Source organism: Pinus tabuliformis, chromosome 6, assembly GCF_031772625.1.
Source record: "Pinus tabuliformis cultivar Carrire ecotype Pingquan chromosome 6, CPIR1, whole genome shotgun sequence".
NCBI lineage: Eukaryota > Viridiplantae > Streptophyta > Pinopsida > Pinales > Pinaceae > Pinus > Pinus tabuliformis.
This window is the reverse complement of record NC_142292.1, coordinates 1,285,874,668-1,285,880,240: the sequence shown is the minus strand read 5'-3', so window position 1 is coordinate 1,285,880,240 and position 5,573 is coordinate 1,285,874,668.

The following is a 5,573-nucleotide window of genomic DNA, read 5'->3' as shown; positions in this document are numbered from 1 at the left end:
TGCCAATTATGTCTCCTTTTCTTGCAGTTGTCTTCTTAGCAACTCATTTTCTATTTCCAAGTGAGTTCTTGTGATTACCTCTCTATGTCTTACAACAATTAACTCCCTGCCCATTTCTCTAAGCTTGTTCTCCATGTGGCCAATATCCTCTACCTCCTTGGATTTGACGATTTGCATCCATCTATGGCTCCTTATTCTTTCTTTTTCCAACTCAAAGAAAAGTGGGACTGAAAAATTTTGTGGAATGATTTTTCCCCCCTCAAGAAGATTGTAGTAAGAGCCCAAACTAGGTTGGGGTTCAGGTTCTTGATTCTTTGTTATTTCCTCCTTCCCCTTTTGTTGTTCTTCTACCCTTTTCTCAAGTTTTTCGGTCTCTTGTAGCTTAGTTAGGGTCTCTTGTAGAATAGTCTGTGCCTCTTATAGAGCTGTTTTTGAGTCCTGTAGTTGCACTCTTTCCTTCCAGGTGGAAGATCTGGGACTTCCTCTTTCATATGTGATGGGGGTTTTAGAGAGAGATTCTTCCCCTTTGACAGTGGGTGAATCTTCAATTACAATAAGCACTATTGAAGATGGTTGTGGTTTTCCTGTTTTTATCCTTGTGCTTTTTCAAGCCTTGAAATACATTGATGTTCACCTCTTCCTCTTTTGTTTTGGTTTCATTGGGGTGCTGAGGGTAGTGAGGGTAGCTACTACCTCTCTTTCTAGGGTCTCAGGAGACACTTCTGTCTTTTCTGCCCCTTTTTCCTCTCCTTTTGTCTTCTCTGTCTCTGCTGGTTTTGTTTCCTCTTGCTCTATTTTGGTTTCTTCCTCCTCTAGTTTAGTTTCCTCCTTCTCTGTTTGTTCCTTAGTTTCCTCCCCTTCTTCCCCTTGTTGCTCTTCCCCCTCACTATCAAAAGGACTGTGATCATATGTGAGGGCCTTTATATCATCTTCTTCTATCATGTTTCTGAAGATTTCCCATGCTATGGGGATTGTGAAGGTATGGATGCCTTCTTCCACTATTATTTTAATCAACCCATGGTGAGCCAACTCATCTGGATCTCTTGCCTTCAACTTAGTGTTGGAGTCTATAAGGGATTGTAGGAGAAAATAGGGAATGTTGAGTTTCTGGGGCGTTGGAGTGTCCATGCCATATCTCAGCTCATGGAGGAGTCTGAAATGGTAGCCATAAACTATGCTATACCTTCCTTCATAGGAAATATACTTGATAATTTGGTAACTGACCTCATCCCAAGGGTAAGGTATGCTTGTTCTTCTAATGCCATTTTTTTCTTCTACAGGATGTTCATTTGGTTGGAAGAAGTTTTTCTTGGCAGATTGCCCAATTGGCTTTTCATCTTTTCTCCAAGGTAATCCAAGGGGAAGGCTGGTAACCCTACTGATAAATTATGGGGTGATTTCCATGGAGAGACCCCTCAAAGTAATAGTGGCATGGGTCCTTGAGTGAGGGACTAAAGAAAGGGAAAACTCTTGAGCCACTTCTTCATCAAACCCTCAGAATTTTTCAAAGAATGGCATCCAATTTTCTCTGGTAAAAATGGCTACTACTTCGAGATGCTCATGGATCCTAGCTGAATTTGTGGGATCCTTCCTCATGAATCCCCCTGTAATTTTCTTATACCCCCTTTGAACACCCAAAATAGAGATGGAGACAAGAATTTTGAAGGAACAGGAAAACAGAGAAAAACTGTGTTTTTTTAAGAAAACAGGCATAATTTTTTTATGGAATTCCTCTTCTCCTACAAGCTCAATTCCTCCTTAAAACTGTATCATTCCTTACACATATTAATAATCAAGGTGGGTATGCATAGAACCTACCTCCTCCAACCATAAATTGAGCAAAAAATCTTGTGTTTTCTCCTTAAAAACTACTTACTGCCCCTCCTGTAGAACTGGTTGTAGGTGCTCATGTAGAACCTATTACTGCTCCTGTAGAATGCTGATAGCAGGAAGATGGCCAAAAAAAATAGAGAACAACGGTTTTTAGGCTATGGAGGTGGTATAGAGCTTGTTGCAGCTAAGTGGACGAGGATGAAATGGAAGAAAAGGTGGTGAAGGAGTTTCGAGGAGGAGTACTTATGTCTTCTTTGAGATATTTCTGGTGATGGGGTGAGTTGGAAAAAAGGTACGTTGCCATATTTGGACCGTTGGTCCCCACTGCCTTGTCATCATGACTCCTCATGACTCTTCCCTGCAATCACTTCCCATCATTGCATCAGAGTTTATATACCCTCCACTACCTGTCCTTTGGATTTTTTTGTGAGTTGACTAGGAACATGCGTGGTGGCATCTTTGGATGAGCGCAGTCAATTGGATGAGGGCGGTCAATTAACTGGCCACCTTTTCTTGTTCAAGCCAAACCATCTCATTTTCTTATGCATATTTTTGAATTACACAGATGCAACAAAGGAGAGGGTTAGACACTTACCTGCAAGTCGAATGTGCGTGTTGTGGTGCATTTTGGTTCCTTTGCTACTGCATGCTTGTATTTCAGTTGCTGCATGCCTATATCTCCTCTACTGTATGCTTTCTACTCCTTGATGTGTGGCTTGTGTGCTTTGTGTAGGTATCCTCTGGCTAGATATGGCTTCAGCTGTCCCCTTCAATCCTATGGCTGCACCTATTTTGCTGTTGTGGCCTGATTTTAATGGGATCAACTGCTACAGGAATTCCTACATGAGCTCTTGTATTTGCTTCTCCCTTTAAAATTTTTAGCTAATTTTTGTGTTGGGAGCTATGAGGATGATACTAGAGATGCTGATGAAGACAGAGAGGTACTTGCTAAGCTCCAGGTGAGATTTGGAGGTGCTGTTCCTTTTTTGTTTTTTTCTAAAAAATAGGTTTCTGTGTTTTTTGACAGGAAGGAAAGAAAACGATGATGATGAGGTGGAGCAGGTGTGGGATGGATGGCCAGGAGGGTGGATAGTTGTAGGAAGGCATACATGTTATTCATGAAATATATTAGCCCCTCAAACTGCATTTTGAGACCATTTCTAGCTCTCAGTGATTTCTACAGGAGCATCCTGTAGAACACATAGGGCCTCCTGTAGGATACATAGTCTTTGGGAAAAAAACACAGAGAGGTGGAATGAAGGTCAGAAACAATGGAGAAGAGTGTGGGGGATATGAAATAGGCTCAGTGGAATCTTCTCTTGCTCCTGTGGTCCACCTCTAACCTACAATGTACATTAAAAGTCAATTTCCTTTTTCTTCTTTCTGTTTTTTCTTCTTCTTTTATCTCTCTCTCTCTTTTTTCTTTGAAAGACAACTAGGGCACCTCAAGGAGGTTTTCACCCTAATTGCCCACCCTGGGCACCTCCAAGGGAGGTTTTCACCTAGGGATCTTATTCTTTCTCTTTTTTTCTGTTTTTGTCATCACTGGGTCATCTCAAAAGAGGTTTTCAACCCAATGATGGGACTCAAGCGCCTCATGGAGGTTTTCACTTGAGTCCTTATATTTTTTCTTTTTCTGCTTCTTCAATGAGTGGGTGGAGTGGAGGCTAAGACTTGCTCCATTACTAACACTATCTTATTAAGATCTTCAATGAACTCTCGCTTGGAGAGGGGCTTCTTGTAAATTTTCAACCTATGTCAATTAACAAGCATGGGGATGGCTTCCTCATCAATGGTTCTGATCAGAACTGAACCATTGTCATTACATTTTTCCACAGTATAGGGTCCCAGCCATCTTTTCCTCAGCTTGCCTTTGAAGTCTTTATACCTTGAGTCATAGAGCAGTGCCCAATCTCCCTCTTGGAAGTGCTTCTCCTAGATATTTTTGTCATGCAATATTTTCCTTTGAATCTGAACCACCTTTGTGTGGAGAAGGGCCTGCAATATTTGTTCATCCAATCCATTGAGCTAGAGTAGTCTTTCCCTCTGTGCATGGATAAGGTCTAGGTCCAGCTGAGCTGCCATCCTTAGTGTATTGTATTCAAATTATATTGACAGCAAAGACTTCTTCCCATAAACTAGTTCATAGGGTGTGAACCCTGTGGTGGTCTTCCATGTTGTGTTGTAGGCCCAGGTGGCCTTAACTAGTCTATTTGCCCAATGTTTTCTGCTTCTGCTCACTACCTTAGTCAAAATTCCTTCCAAAGCTCTATTAGTGACTTCCACCTACCCATTGGCTTGTGGATGATAAGGGGTGGAAGTCCTATGCTTGATTTTATGATGTGTGAGCAGGTCTTCAATCAAATTGGAAGTGAACTGACTGCCTTGATCTGTGACCAGTTCTCTTGAAAACCCGAACTTATAGAATATGTTTTCTCTTAAAAACTCAGCTACTTTTTCCTCTGTTGATGCCTTGATTGCTTTTGTCTCTGCCCATTTTGTCAGGTAATCGATGCACACAATGATGTATTGCCTCTGTTTTGAAGGAGGGTTGATAGGACCCACAAAGTCCATGCCACACTTCTCAAATGGCTCAAAGATCACTTGAGGATGCATGGCCATCTCATCCCTTGGAGTAGGTTTCCCCATCCTTTGGCACTGATCACAATGGCTGGTATATCTCTTCACATCTTGATGAAGAGTGGGCTGATAGTAGCATGCCTGCAATATTTTGAAGGCAATCCTCTTTGCTGCAAAATGACCTCCACAAGGTCTATCATGATAGGTCAGGAGAATGTCAAAAACTTCCTCCTCCCTAACACATCTTCTCAAGATCTAATCTGGGCTAAGTTTGAAGAGATTGCCCCCAATCTAGGTGAAAGGGGTGCTTTTCCTCACAATCTTGCTCTTCTCTTTTGAGGATAGGTGTGGTTTGAACTGTTTTGAAACCAAGTAATTTTCTATATCAAAAACCATGGAGAGAATACTGAGATAGCGAATAGGTATTCATCTGGCATTTGATCATCCACCATTCCTTCTTCACCTGTAGGCAAATTTACTTTAGACAAAAATTCAGCAACAACATTTTCTTTACTAGGCTTATCAACAATGGTTAAATCAAACTGTTGCAGTAAAAGCAACCATCTAATGATGCGAGCATTTACATCTGGTTTATTCATTAAATACCTAATTGCAACATGATCAGTGTGTACAAAGGTTTGATAGCCTATGATGTAATGTCTGAATTTATTTAAGGAATGCACTACAGCTAGGAGTTCCTTCTCGGTTACTGTATAGTTTAACTCTGCCTTTGACAAATTTTTACTTATAAAGTATATGGCATAAGGTAACTTTTCATCAATTTGTCCCAAGGCTACTCCTATTTCTTTGTTCGAGGCATCTGTGTGAATGTGGAAAGGTAGGGCCCAGTTTGGGCCTCTCAAAATTGGGGCAGTCACAAGTTTGCTTTTCAAGGTATCTAGGGCTTCTTGACAGTTTTCAGTCCATATGAACTCGACATCTTTTCCCAAAAGACCAAACAACGGAGAGGCTAACTTACTGAAATATTTAATGAATCTTCTGTAATATCCTGCTAAGCCTAGGAAACTTTGTACATCTCTCACCTTTTGAGGAGGTGGGACCCTTTGGATGATGGCAACTTTGTTGGGGTCCACCTGCAATCCTTGTTGAGATATTGCATGACCTAGTATGGTCCCATCAGTCACATTTTTCTGGACTGA